Source organism: Gorilla gorilla, chromosome 12 (assembly GCF_029281585.2).
Source record: "Gorilla gorilla gorilla isolate KB3781 chromosome 12, NHGRI_mGorGor1-v2.1_pri, whole genome shotgun sequence".
In the NCBI taxonomy this organism is placed as follows: Eukaryota; Metazoa; Chordata; class Mammalia; order Primates; family Hominidae; genus Gorilla; species Gorilla gorilla.
In genome coordinates, this window is record NC_073236.2 from 87,616,958 (window position 1) to 87,633,000 (window position 16,043).

General features: G+C 33.2%; 1 long non-coding RNA gene across 1 annotated transcript in view; it reads right to left on the reverse strand.

Moving 5' to 3' along the window:
• Positions 1-16,043, reverse strand: part of LOC134756793 (uncharacterized) — a 1,394,997-nt gene that overhangs the window by 206,411 nt on the left and 1,172,543 nt on the right. The window lies entirely within an intron of this gene.

A 16,043-nucleotide genomic window follows, 5' to 3' on the forward strand; every position in this document is an offset into this window, starting at 1 on the left:
GCCCTATAATAAAATCTCTCTTTTATTAAAGTAATTTAAAAAAGGAAAAATCAATCCATAAATAGAATAAAAGTTAGATTTTATATTAAAATTGAGTGAATGAGTAAATGATGAGATCTCAGATATTCTTATTAGCAAACACCTTTAACCCAAAGAATGTTTATTCTTAATAATCTTAGTTAATAATGACAATAATGAAAATAAGCAGAATATATTAACAGCCTAATGGGGAAAGCATATTTCCTGGATATCTGAATTGCTTTTGATTTATCATCCATGAAAAATTTCTTCTGGATAAGTATGCATGCATGTACTCTGTAAGAACATGAACAATGCAAAAATGTGTGGCATAGAAAGTGAAAACCTCTAAATCCTAAATTTCATGTATAGTTATTGTTAACAAGAAAAATTCACACTAAAGCATTATATGTGTGTGTGTTGTGGGTTGAAGTGGGTCCCCTAAAATTTTTACATTGAAGTCCTAACCCTGAGTAACTCAGAATGTAAGGTTATTTGAAAATAAATAGAGTTGTCACAGACATAAGTGGTTAAGATGAAGTCTTTAGAGTAGGACCTAAGCCATTATGACTGGTGTTCTTATGAAAAGGGGAAATTTAGACAGACACATGTGCAAGGAGTACTCCATGTAAAGAGAAGACAGAGACCAGAGTGATGCTTTTAAACCAAGGAATGTCAAAGATTGCCAGCAAACTACCAGAATCTAGGTAACAGGCATCAAACTGATTCTTACAGCCCTCAGAAGAAAACAAACTTACTGACATCTTCATCTTGGATTTCTAGATTCCGGAACTGGAAGACAACAAATTTCTCTTGATTAAGACACCCAGTTTGTTAATGGCAACCCTAGAAAAATACATTGTATTGCCAATATTCCACCATTATTAATATTCTCCGATATTTATTTTACATTCCTATACATCTATCCATTTATTAATTCATCTTAATAGGATGCATGTCAAATAAAAGGATGGTATCTATACACCTCAACAATAAACATTTAAGTATATAATAAGCTGAAATGCAATATTGGGTTATGGGTTTTTAAAAAATTACTTATTCTTTAATAGAGATAATTGTACATGTTTATGAGATACATAGTGATGTTACAGTACATACGATATATAGTGAGATCAGATAAGGGTAATTAACATATCCATCATCTCAAACATTTATCATTTCTATGTGTTGCAAACATTCAATATCTTCTCTGGAGCAATTTGAAGATATATGTTATTGTTAGCTATAGTCATCCTACAGTGCTATAGAACACTAGAACATATTTCTCCTATCTAGCTATAATTTTGTATCCTTTAATAAATCTCTGCCTATTCCCCTCTTCCCTTTAATCTTCCCAGCTTCTAATAACCTTTGTTCTACTATTCCTTCTATGAGATCAACTTCTGCATATGAGTAAGAACATGTGGTATTTAACTTTCTGTTCTTCACTTATTTCACTTATGTCATCCAGGCTCATTCGTGTTGTTGTAAATGCCAGGATTTCATTCTTTGTTAAGGCTAAATAGTATTCCATTTTGTGTACATTTCATATTTTCTTTATCCATTCATCTGTTGTTGGAAACTTTGGTTGATTCCGTTTTCTGGCTATTGTGAATCATGCTGCAATAACCAGGAGGGTGAAGATTTTGCTTCAGTACACAGATTTCCTTTTCTTTGGATAAATACTCAGCAGAGAGATTGCTGAATTATTAATACATGACAGTTCTATTTGTAGTTTTTTTGGGGAAACTTCATACCATTGTCCATAATGGCTGTACCAGTTAACATCCCACCAACAGTACATTAGATTTCAATTGTCTCCCCATCCTTGCCAGTACATTTGTTTGTTTGTTTGTTTGTTGGTCTTTTACATAGTAGCCATTCTAACTGGGATGAGGCAATATGATATTTCACTGTGGTTTTGATTCGCGTTTTCCTGATGATTAGTGATATTGAGCATTTTTCACATATTTGTTGGCCGTTTGTATGTCTTCTTTAGATAAATGTCTGCTGAGATTACTTGCCCTTTTTTTCTTTGCAAATGACATGATTTTGTTCTTTGATTATGGCCAAATAGTATTCCATTTGACCATTAAAAATGTGGTATACATACCATGTTTTCTTTGTCCATTTGTTTGTTAATGGACACTTGGGTTGATTCGTTTTTGTTTTTGTTTGTTTGTTTTTTGAGACAGAGTCTTGCTCTGTGGCCTAGGTTGGAGTGCAGTGGCATGATCTTGGCTCACTGCAACCTCTGCCTTCCAAGTTCAAGCAATTCTCGTGCCTCAGCCTCCTGAGTAGCTGGAACTACTAGCTGGAACTACAGGCATGTGCCACCATGCCCAGCTATTTTTTTGTATTTTAGTAGAGATGGGTTTTCACCATGTTTCCGAGGCTGGTCTTGAACTCCTGATCTCCAGCAATCCGCCTGTCTCAGCCTCCCAAAGTGCTAGGACTACAGGCATGAGCCAACTGGGTTGATTTCATATTGTGAATGGTGCTATTTACCCATTTTTTTTAATCAAATTGTTTATTTCTCTTGCTGTTGAAATGTTTGAGTTTCTAGTATATTCTGGAAATTAATTCCTTGTCAGATGAATAGTCTGAAAATATTTTCTCCCATTCTGTAGGTAATATTTTTACTCTGTTGATTATTTCCCTTTGCTGTGCAGAAGCTTTTAGTTTTATATAATCCTATTTTTGCTTTTATTGCTTGTGCTTTTGAAATCTTATTCATAAAACCTTCTCCCAGATCAGTGTCCTGAGGTATCTCCCCTGTGTGTTTTTCTAGTAGTTTTATAGTTTGGGGTTTTAAAATTAGGCCTTTAATCCATTTTGAGTTGATTTTTGTATAAGGTGAGAGGTGGGGGTCTAGTTTCCTTCCGCATATGGATATTTAGTTTTTTCAGCACCAATTATTGAAGAGGCTGTCCTTACCCTATTGAATATTCTTGGTGCCTTTGTCAAAAATCAGTCAACTGTAGACATGTGGATTAATTTACGGGTTCTCTATTTAATTCCGTGGGTTTATGTGGCAGTTTTTATGTCAATACCATGCTGTTTTGGTTAGTATAAACTTGAAGAATATTTTGAGATCTAGTAGTGAGATGTTTCCAGCTTTGTTCTTTCTTTCTCAGGATTGCTTTAGCTATTGTAGGTCTTTTGTGGTTCCATATGAATTTTAGGATTTTTTTTCTATTTCTATGAAAAACTTCACTGGCATTTTGATAGGCATTTCATTGAATCTCTAGATCACTTTCAATAGTATGGTCATTTTAACATTAATTATTAATTTTTCCATTCAATTAATGTAATATGTCTTTGCAATTTTTCTGTCTTTTTCTATTTCTTTTTTCAATGTTTTGTAGTTTTTCTTGCAGAGATTTTTCACGTCCTTGGTCAAATTTATTTCTAAGTATTTTACTGCTTTTTTTTAAACTATTGTAAATGACTGCTTTCTTAATTTATTTTTCAGCCAGTTTGTTGTTCATGTATAGAAATGCTGTTGATTTTTGTAGGTTGGTTTTGTATCTTGCAACATTACCAAATTTATTCATCACTTCTAAGAGTTTTTTGGTAGAGTTTTTAGGCTTTTTATATATAAGATCATTTCATCTACAAACAGGGATAATTTTATTTCCTCTTTTCCAGTTTGGATGCCCTTAGTTTCTTTCTTTTCCTTATTTGCTCTGGCTAGGGCTTCCAGTACTGTATCAAATAAGACTGGTGAGAATGGGCATGCTTGTCTTGGTCCATTTCTTAGGAAAAAAAAACGTTCAGCTTTCCCCTGTTCAGTATATTAGCTTTGTGTTTGTCATGTGTGGCCATTATTTTTTTTTGAAGTACATTCCTTTTATACATAATTTATTGAGATTTTTATTCATGAAGGGATGTTGAATATTTTTCAATGCTTTTTCTAAAACTCTTTATATAATCATATGGTTTTAGTCCTTCATTATGTTGATAGGCTGTATCCTGTTTATTGATTTGAGTATGCTGAACATCCTTGTTATAAATTCCACTTGATTGTGGTGTATGATTGATATGGTTTGGATATTTGTCTCCTCCAAATCTCATGTTGAAGTGTGATTTCCAATGTTAGAGCTGGGGCCTAGTGGGAGGTGTTTGGGTCATGGGAGTAGATCCATCATGAATGTCTTGTTGCCCTCCTTGTGGTAATAAGTGAATTCTCACTCATAGCTCACATGAGATCTGGTTGTTTAAGAGAGTAGCAGGGGCACCTCCTCGACTCTACTACTGCTTTCACTATGCGATACGCCTTCTCCCCGTCTCCTTCCATCATGATTGTAAGCTTCCTAAAGCCTTCATCAGAAGCAAATAGCAGCACCACACTTCTACAGCACAGACTGCAGAATCATGAGCCTAAATAAACCTCTTTTCTTTGTAAATTACCCAGCCTCAAGTATTTCTTTATAGCAATGTAAATAGACTGATGCAGTGATCTTTTTAATGTGCTATTGGATTTGTTTTGCTCACATGTTGCTGAGCACTTTTTATCTAAGTTAAGTTCATCAGGAATATTGGACTATAGGGTTTTGTTTGTTTGTTTTGTTTGTTTTTCTCGTGTCCTTGTTTTTGCTACCAAGATTATGCTGGTCTTGTAGAATGAGTTCGGAAGAATTCCCTTCTCTTCAATTTTTTGAAATAGTTTGAGAATAATCAGTAATAGATCTTCAAAACTGCAGTGGAAGTCAGCAGTGACTTCATCCCTTCCTGGACTTTTTCTTGTTGGGAGACATTACTGGTTCAAACGCAATACTTGTGATTGGTCTGTTCAAGTTTTCTACTTCTTTTGGGTTCCATCTTGATAGGTTGCATGTGTCTAGGAATTAATCCATTTCCTCCACCTTTTCAAATTTATTGGTGAATTGTTCATAATCTCTAATAATCCTTTGTATTTCTGTTGTATCAGTTGTGAGGTCTCCTTTTTGGTTTATGACTTTATTTGTGTCTTCTCTCTTTTTTCCTTAGTCTAGCTAATGATTTGTTAATTTTCTTTTCAGAAAACCAACTTTTTGTTTCATTGGTCTTCTCTACTTTTTTGTGGTCCCGATTTTGGTTATTTATTTCTGTCCTGATTTTTATGCTTTATTTGCTTCTACTAATTTTGGGTTTCATTTTTTTCTTGCTTTTCTAGTTCTTGAAATGCATCATGATGTCATTTATTTGAAATCTTTCTACTTTTCTGATGAATATATTTATTGCTATACACTTGCCTCTTAATACTGCTTCACTATGCCCAGTAGTGAAGCAATTGGCTAATACCTAATAGGCTTTTGTATGTTTCATTTCTATTTTAATTTGTTCCTTTCTTATTGAAGGGTACAAGCTCCAGATGCCTCTACCTGGCCATCTTGTGGCATCACTCTTTTATGGATATTTTTTAGCTAGCTATTTTTTAGAAAACAAAATTACATGTAGGTAATTATACAAACTCCAGCACACAACTAGGTGAGCTTAAGCAAGTATAAACACCTGTGAAACTCAAATCTTTATCAAAATATGATACCATACCATTATTTCTGAGAATTTTATAATGCCATTTATGTGGGATTTTTAATGACCCTGATACCAGAGGCAATGACTTCTCTGATTTTTTTATACATTAGTTTTGCCAGTTAAAAAACTTTCATATAAATGAAATCAGTGTGTACGCTTTCATATAGAACTTGCTTTATTTAGCATACTGCTTCTGCAATTCATCTTTCTTTTTGTTATTAGCAATTGTCCCTTTCATTTATTAACAGCATCCTATTATATAAATATACCACATTTTATATATCACATATAAATATATCACATGATGTTTTCTTGTAGAAAGTTTATTATTTTTATTTTAAAATATATGGTTTATCTCAAATTAAATTATGTGTATGATATTGGATAGTGGTTACCTTTTTTTCCTTGTGGACATTTAGTTATAGCATCCTTGTGGTAAATATTTTTTTCTTACTGGATTGTTTTGGTAATGTTATTAAAAATAAAATAACTGAATAAATATTTCTTGTTGTTGTTTGTTTCCATGATCTATTAATGTATACTAGTCTTACTTCTGCACAGTCTTAATTATTGTAGCTTTAGATTAGCTCTAAAAGTGACGTGGTATAAGGCCTCAATCTTTGCTTCACTTATGAAAATTGCTTAAAATATTCTAGATACCTTTCATTTTCATATAGATTTTACAATTAGCCTGCCTTTATAAAAACATTGGGCTGAAATTATAATTGGAAGTGCATTAAATCTAAAAATTAATTAATTTGGAAATATTGAAATTTATTCATATTGAATCTTTAAATGTACTTCTTTCATATCTCCATGTTTGGTTTTCTTTGATTTTTGTCATCAAAGATCTTTCATTTTTTAAAATTAAACTGTTAATTTTGATATAACTGTAAATTTGCAAACAGTTGTGAAGAAAAATACAGAGATCTTGTGTGTCTTTTACCCAATTCTCCTCATAGTATATCTTGCAAAATTATAGTACAGTATCACAAATACATTATTAGCGTTGATAGGGTCAGGATGCTGAACATTTCCACCATGATGCGATCCCTCATGTAGCCCTTTTAAAACCACACTCACTTCCCTCCTATCCCAATTCCATGCCTTTATTCTGTGGCAATCACCAATTTGTTCTCCATTTCTATAATATTATCAGAATTTCTATAATACCATTATCATTATAAAATTATTTATAATTATATGCATGAAGAAGTAATCTCTATTTCTACATTATCATTTCTTAATATTTTCAGATAATAATATCTATAATTTTATCTACATTATCAAATATATTAATTTCTATAATATCTTGAAATAATATAATTTCAAGAACATTATTTAAATGGAATTATGCAGTATGTAAACTTTGGGATTATCTTTATTTCACTTGAGATAATTCTGTGAGGATTCATCAGCCTTATTTATGTTTATTGCCAAACAGTATTTCATTGTATGTACACACCACAGTTTGTTAAATAATTTACCTACTGAAGGACATTTGAGTTGTTTCCAGCTTTTGACAGTTGTGAATGACTCTGCTACAAGCATTCATGTACAAGCTTTTGTGTTAGCATAATTTTATTATTTTACTATTTTTTGGAATAAGTGTCCATGAGCGAAACTGCTGACTTGTATGGTGGTTGTACATTTAGCTTTTTGAAAAATCACCAACCTGTTTTCCAGAAATGTTGCATCATTTTACACTGCAATATATATTCTAGACATTAGTCCTTTGATAGATATGTGTCAGCAAATCATAGCTTGTTTTTGCACCTCTTGATGGGATCTTGAACAGAGCAAAGAAATAATCTAAATTTTGATTAAGTACAGTTTAGCACTTTATTCCTTCGTGAATCATACTTTTGGTATTCAGTCAAATAACTTTTTGCCATCCCATATATATCAAAGATTATCCCCTATGTTTGGAGATATGCAAGGAGACTATGGCTGCCTTCATCCAAACTATCTGAAGCTATGCAAAACTCCCTGGCCTTCCAAGAAGGTTTGCTTCTTTCTATTCCTATAATTTCTCCTGCCACTCTGAATGATCTCCCACAGTTTTACATTCTACATTTAAATCCAAGACCCATTTTGAGTTAATATTTGTATAATGTGTGGGCCTTTGACTAAAGTTAATTTTGTGCCTATGAATATCCCGTTGCTCCTGCAGTATTTGTTGAAAGGTTATCTTTTGTCCATTGAATTGCTTCTTCATTGTTCTCCACAATTAGTTTATATATTTGTGTAGGTCTATTTCTGGGTTCTTTATTCTGTTTCATTGAGCTATGTATCTATCGCTCCAACAATACTACATATTCTTGATGGCTACAGCTAAACATGTTTTAAACTTGAGTAGACGAATTCTTCTCACCTTATTCTTGTTTTTCAAAATTATTTTAGTTTTACAAGTTCCTCTGTCTTTTCACATAAATTTTAGAGCAACATTGTCTACATGAATATAAATTTTGCTGGGATTTTGACAGGAATTGCATTGGACCTGTATATCAATTCGACTACTGACATATTTACTGTATTGAGTGTACTAATTCATAAACATTGCATCTGTTTCAGTTAATTTAGATCATTTTTAATATCTTTGATCAAAATTTTCTAGTTTCTCTATACATGTCTCACACCTGTTTTGTTGGCATTATACTCAAATGTTTTACTGTTTTTATGTAGAATTACGATCGATTGTTGTTCATTTACCTTGTAGCCTGTGACAATGCTAGGTTCTAGTTCTGGGTTTTGGAGATTTTTTCGTAGATTCTTTGGATTATCTACAGTGACAATCATTTTTTTTCTGCATATAGGAAATGTTTTATGTCTTCATTTTTTATGACCTGAATCAGTATCTTTAAAAATGTCATTGAGATTTGATTTATTTCTTATTACATTTAGCAGAATTTATCATCAAAAGGCAGACATTTTGAAGGATAGGATATGTAATGGTTAACTACATGTGTCAATTTGATTAGGCTATGCCCTGTAATTTGCTCAAACACAGCTAAGATGTTGCTGTGAAGACATTTTGTAGGTGTGACTAGTCTACAATAATGTCTACAATAAGTTGACTTTAAGTAAAGTAGATTACCCTCAGTAATGAGAGGAACTCATCCAACCAATGGAAGACCTTAAGAGCATAATCTCTTGTTTCCCAGGGCAAAGAAATTCTGCCTCAATATTTCAAAATAGAAATCCCTTCTGAGTTTCCAGCCTTCCAGCATTCCCTTCAGGTTTCACACTTCAGACTACAACAAAGTCTTGTCTGAGTTTGCTGCTTGCTGGCTCACGCAAAAAATTCTGGACTCAAGATTGTAATATCAACACCTGCCTGAGTTTTCAGCTTGCTGGCCTGTCCTGTATATTTCAAACTTGCCAGCCTTCGTAATTTTGTGAGCCAAATGTTTAAAACAAATCATATACATACATACAAATATATGGCTTATACATACACATATATGGGCTTATATATAATTCACGCAAATATACATTTATACATGTTTGTGTATGTATATCTATGTGTGGTAGGGTATTTATATGTACGTATATGTAATCATGCTTCTCATAACAAAGTTTTGGTCAGTGATGGACTACATATACTATGGTGGTTTTACAACATCATAGTGGAGCTGAAAAATTCTTATTGCCTAATGATGCAGCTGTCATAAAGTCATAGTGCAATGTACATTTTTTTTGTAATTCTGGTGTAAACTTATTGTGCTGTCAGTCATATAAAACTATAGCACATACAGTATTTGGTTTTCTATTCCTGTGTTAGTTTGCTAAGGATAATGGCCTCCAGCTCCATCCACATGTTCTCACTCATAAGTGGGAGCTAAATGGTGAGAACTAAAGAACACAGAGAAGGGAACAACAGACAAAGGAGCCTCCTTGAGGGTGGAGAGTGGAGGAGCATAAAAAATTACTATAGGGTACTAACTAGGTTTAGTACCTGGACAACAAAATAATGTGTACAGCAATCCCATGTGACATAAATTTACCTATGTAACAAACCTGCACATGTACCTCCAACCTAAAATAAAAGTTAAAAAACTGTAGCACATATAATTATGTACAGTACATAATAATAAATGACTATGTTAGTGGTTTATGTATCTATTATACTATACTTTTTAATTGTTATTTTAGAGAGTACTCCTACTTATTTACAAATGGCAAATATAAAACAGCCTCAGGCAGGTTCTTCAGGAGGTGTTCCAGAAAAGAGCATTTTTATCATAAGAGATGGCAGCTCTATGCTTGTTATTCCCCTTGAACACCTTCCAATGGGACAAGATATGGAGGTGGAAGATATTGATTATCCTGACCTTGTGTAGGTCTAGGCTAATGTGTGTGTTTTGTCTTGGTTCTTAACAAAAAAGTTTGAAAAGTAAAGAACAAAAGAATTCAAAATTTAAAAACAGAAAAAGTTTATACAATGAGGATATAAAGAAAAAATATTTCTTACAACTGTACAATATGTTTGCGTTTTAAGCTAAGTTATTACAAAAGAGTCAAAAAGTTAAAAAAGCTTATAAAATAAAAAAGTTACAGTAAGCTGAGATTATTAATTATTGAACACAGAAAAATATCTTTTTATAAATTTCATGTAGCCTAAGTGTACAGTGTTTATAAAGTCTTCAGTAGTGTACAGTAACATCCCACGTCTTCATATTCACTCACCACTCACCCACTGACTCACCCAGAACAACTTGCTTTATTGCAAGCTTCATTCATGGTAAGTGCCCTACAGAGGTGTGGCATTTTTAATCTTTCATACTGCATTTTTACTGTACCCTTTCTATGTTTAGATATATTTTGATACATAAATACTTAGCATTGTGATACAATCACCCACAGTATTAATTACAGTAACATACCATACAGGTTTATAGCCTAGGAGCAATAGACAGCACCACATGGCCCAGGTATGTAGTAGGCTCTACCATGTAGGTTTATGTAGGTATACTCTATGATCACACAATGACAAAATCACCAAATGATGGATTTCTCGGAAAGAATCCCCATTGTTAAACCACTCATCACCATCTTTTAATGACTGTATTTTTTATTTGTAAATCATTGTAACGAAGGAGGAAGTGAAACTGATGAGATATTGGCATTTTATTTGAACTTTTATAAACTTTTTATTATTCTTTAATAGTTGTCAGGAAAAGTTAGTGCACTGTGCTACAACACTACAATGGCTATGACGTCACTAGGCAATAGGAATTTTTTAGCTCCATTTTAATTTTAGGAGAGCTTCCTTGTACATTTGGTCTCTTGTTAACTGAAACCTCGTTTTGTGTGCATGAGTATAAAGGTAAGTGTGCATATGTATTTCTGCCCACAAGCAATATTTCCTTCCACTTCTGTCTTTCAATAGAGTAGTTGAGGAACTGTCAATTGCTTCACTAAGTACCATTAATACGGCCAGATAGCAGTAATCAGTTCCACAGAAGTCATATCATTCTCACCCTGGGATTGTTAAGATCTGTAAGTCCTTTCACGTATGTATTTCCGTACTATAATTACCTTTTTCTCGAAGTCATAAAACATCTTTCTGTTCTCTGAAGGGCCCTAACAGTCTAATTCCTTTGCCTGCTTGATTCCTAAGGACTCATGCATATGAGGCTGACTGACCACAGGATAAGAGAAAATCATGAGTTATAATGACAAGTAATTCAGGCCTCAAGAAACTTTCTAAGAATTTCAGATAAATATGGCTGTTTAAGTACATGAATTCACTTGTACATTCTTTTACACTGACTTAAATAACAATAATTAAGAAAATTTTTTAAAAGGCATGAACACAGAGTGACAAATTGAATTAGAAAGTAACAGCAGTTACAATTACTTACAGCAGTAAGAATTGAAAAGCTGCTTAATAGAAGGTCAAGTAATAAGCAATTTAGCAAACCTGTGGAAGCGAAATCTTCAGTCAATGCTAATGTCAATGAAAAGAGTCAAACTCTGTAAATATTTTAGGAGATTTATTCTGAGCAAAATATGACTGACCATGGCCCATGACACAGCCCTTTGGAGGTCCTGAGAACATGTGCAAGGTGGTTGGGGCACAGATTGGTTTTATATAGCTCCAGGAGGCATGAGACATCAATCAAATACACTTAAGAAATCCATTGGTTTTGTTCAGAAAGGCAGGACAACTCAAAGCGGGGGCTTCCAGCTATAGGAAGATTTAAACATTTTCTGGTTGACAGTCAGTTGAGTTTGTCTAAAGACTGGGTATCCATAGAAAGGAATGTTCAGGTTAAAGATAAAGGATTGTGGACACCAAGTTTTATTGTGCAGAGGAAACTCTCAGATCGGAGACTTCAGAGAGAGCAGGTTGTAAATTGTTTCTTATCTGACTTAAAAGGGTGCCTGGCTCTTAGTTGATTATCTCCTAGATCTGGGAAGAGAGGAAGGAAAACAAATGGGAAAGGAGATTTTCTATAGAATGTGGATTTTTCCCACAACAGACTTTGCAGGGCAATTTTAAGGTATAGTAAAGAAATACATTTTGGGGCTAAATATTTCTTGTCTCGTAATGTTATGCCAGAGTCAGATTGAAAAGTAAGTCATAATATATAGCGTCAAATAAAACCCATCTGATGAGAATTTACAGTTTGTACGGCATGACTCCCTAGACCCTTTAGGTAGGAATTTGGGCAAGATAAAAAATCAGAGCTTAGTTTTAACTAAGGAAATCCACAAAGCAATCCACACTGCAGAACTAGCAAAAGACTAAAGAAACGGTATCTACAGGTAACTCTCAAGTCGAAACTCAGACTAAAATCCAGGTGATTTTCTAGACATTTTGGAATAAATAGGCCCCAGATTCCTTTCCGTCCTCTAGACAGATGTGCAGTTGCCCCTCACTCGCTCTAGGAGATCAGAAGTTTATTGTCTTGTGGATATTTACCAGAGGGACTCTGGATTGAAAGAGATTGGGAGCAAGATTAGAACATATCTGTCTTTGAAATGTAGCCTACAGAAAAGGGAAGACGTAAAGATATTAATATCAAGTTCCCTCAAGGAAACAGCTTGGTTAAATTACATCAGAGTGAAGTCCAAGACTGGCTAGTCTCATATATGTTTTCATAGATTCAAACAGATTGTCAGCCTCTTGCTCTTGAACATGAAACTAGGAATCTTGAACATGCAACTAGGAATCACCAGAGAGAGTTGAAAACAATACAATAAATATAAAGCATCTGCAAGGAAACAGAGATTAAACAAGCAACTTCTAAAATAAAAAGTATCATTAATAATCTCAGAAGGAAAAAAATAAATCATTTCAGTAAACAAGACAGAATACTATTTTTAAAAACTTTTTGAGTAAAAGGAGTCTTGAGAATTAAAAATATTATGGCAAAAGTAAACAACTCACTAGAAAAGATAAACAAAGTAGAGAAAAGAGAATATATATGGGAAAACATAACAAAGAAAAAGATACGGCAATTAGTACATCGGGCCAGGAGATCTAATATCCAAATAATAGAAGTTTCTGTAAGATCTAATAGAGAAAACAAAAGTGAGAAAAACGACATAAAAAAAGCATCCAATACCTTTCCCAGAGCTAAAGAACATAGATTTTCATCTTGAAAGGTGCTGCTGATTGCCTAGAGCATTGGATGAAAATAGCCTCACTCCAAATTATATCGTGACATTTCAAAACACAACAGATAAAGAGAAAAACAAGCTTTCAGAAAGAAAAAAAAAAACATACAACTGATATACAGAGGGTTAGAAATTACGATGAGTTTGAAATTTCTCAGCATCACTTCTAGAAGTTAGAAATCAATAGAATAATGCCTGTGAAATTCTGAAGGAGTATAATTTCTAATTTAGAATTTGGTATCAATCAAATGAGAAATTAGAGTATCAATTTTTTTCTGAATGTATCAAAATGTTAAAGTTTTTCAGGAATCTACTCGATGATGTTTCTACCAAAATGAGAGAGTAGACCAAGCAAGATATGGGGTCCAAGAAACAGAATATTTAAAACAAAAATGGCTGCTGGGAACCCACAGGAATACAATGCAGAAAGATATTAAGATAACAGCTGTGCTCCAGGACTTGAGAGCAACCAACCAAAAATAAGTGAATACGGTGAATTTTTAATGAGTCCAGTGCTATTATTAATATTAAGCTTCTTATAATAAACAATACCAATGCTCACTCCCAAAATTTGCAGGGTCTGCTCTAAGGCAAACACTTTAAACTCTCAATCTGATTCCTCTGGTATTTACTGAAGATCTCTATGTAACATGTTTTGAACCCTATATTTTGCTTTTCCATTTTGGACAATATCTATTAATTTTCCAGTATGCTAGATGGAGATTTAGTACTTTATCTCCTGTACTTCACACAACATCACAAGGTCATTCATTCTCTTCATATAGCTGAATCCTAATTTTGGTTACATAATATAAACACATCAAGTGGTTATGTTATTATGTATGTAAATATTATTTACAACAGAGCTATACCTTATACAATTAAACAATTAAATTTATTTTACAGAAGAATTATCTTTAAATTTTATCTGGCATTAATAATTGTTTTTTTTTCAGTTGCTTAACTTTTATGTACCATTCGTAATTCAACAACTGTCTGTCAATTGCTTAATTCTCCTATCAATAATTTCAGACATGTTAGGTATTTTTTTAACTTCATTGACTTTAAACACTGAAGCATGGTACATGATGATTTTTTTAAATATTCAAGGCGGGGCCTGGTGGCTCACGCCTGTAATCCCAGCATTTTGGGAAATGGAGGCAGGGGGTATCACTTGAGTCCAGGAGTTCAAGACCAGCCTGGCCAACATGGCAAAACCCCCATCTCTAGTAAAAATACAAAAATTAGCCGAGTATGGTGGCGGGCACATGTAATCCCAGCTACTCAGTAGGCCGAGGCACAAGAATCACTTGAACCCTGGAGACGAAGGTTGCAGTGAGCCGAGACTGCACCATTGCACTCCAGCCTAGGTGACAGAGTGAGACTCTGTCTCAGAAAAAAAGAAAGAAAAAAAAATACATTGAAGACTGATACTAAAATTCCAAGTAATCAATAGGAAATGACTCTGAGTTGTAATTCATTGGTATTTTTAATGTTTTTATACTTTATATTTTGAAATAATTTTATACTGAAATAAAATTTTCCTGGTCCAAGATTTAATTTATTCATCACGTCTTCTTAGACTTCTCAAATCTGTGGCAGCACATTAGTTTTTTCTCCTTTTATATCCCTAACACTTTTGAAGAGTACTGGTCAATTATTTTATAGGATGCCCTCGGTTTGGGAGTGCCATCATATATACTTCTCCCTGGCAAAAATATACTACTTTACAACCAGAAAAATTTTTAATTTTTATATTTTAATTATAATTGGACAAATTATAGTTGTATCTATGTATTGGGTAAAAGCAATGCAATGATTGAGGAATACAATGTGGAATAATTAAATCAATGTAATTAACATATTCATCACAGCAAATGCTTATCTTTTGTGGTGAGAACATTTGCAATTCACTCTCTTAGAGATTTTGAAATGCAAATATATATAATACATTTCAATTCACTATATTCACGACACTGTGCGGTATATCCCCCACCAAAAAAAGCAATCCTCCTAATTGAAGCTTAGGAGCCTTTGACCATGATCTTACCATTGCTCCCAAACCCTCATCCTCTGATAACCATTATTCTACTCTCTGCTTCTTTGAATTCTATTGTTTTAGATTCCACTTATAAATGAGAACATATTTGTCTTTCTGTGCCTGGCTTATTTTACTTAGCAAAATGTTCTGTAATTTCATTCATGTTACTGCAAATGATAAGTTTTTTTTTTAACTTTTTAAGTCTAAGTAGTATTCTGTTGTGTATATATATATATACTACACTTTTTTAATCCATTCCTCTGCTAATGAACGTTTCGGTTGCTTCTATATCTTGGTAATTGTGAATAGTGCTGCAATGAACATGGGAGTGCAGATATCTCTTTGATACATTGATTTTAAAACTTTTGAGTAAATACCCAGAAATGGAATTCCTGGATCATATGGCAATTTTATTTTTAGTTTATTGAGGAGCCTCTATATTGTTTTTCATAATGGATATACTAATTTACTTTCCTACCCACAGTATATGAGTTACCCTTTCTCTACATCCTTGACACCACTTATTATCTATCTATCTATCTTTTAGATAATAACCATTCAAACAGGTGTGAAAGGGCTATCTCCTTTGGATATTAAAGTGTATTTCTCTAATAATTAGTGATATTGAACTTCTTTTCTTGTATCTTTTGGCCAATTTCATTTTTTTTTTGAGAAATTTCTATTCAGATCTTCTACCCATTTTTAAATCTTTTTGGGCCTTATTTTTTTGCTTGCTTTACATACTTTGGATATTAACCCCTTATCAGATATATGGTTTGCAAATATTTTCTTCCAGTCCATAGGTCATCTCTTCACTTTGTTAATTTTTTCCTTT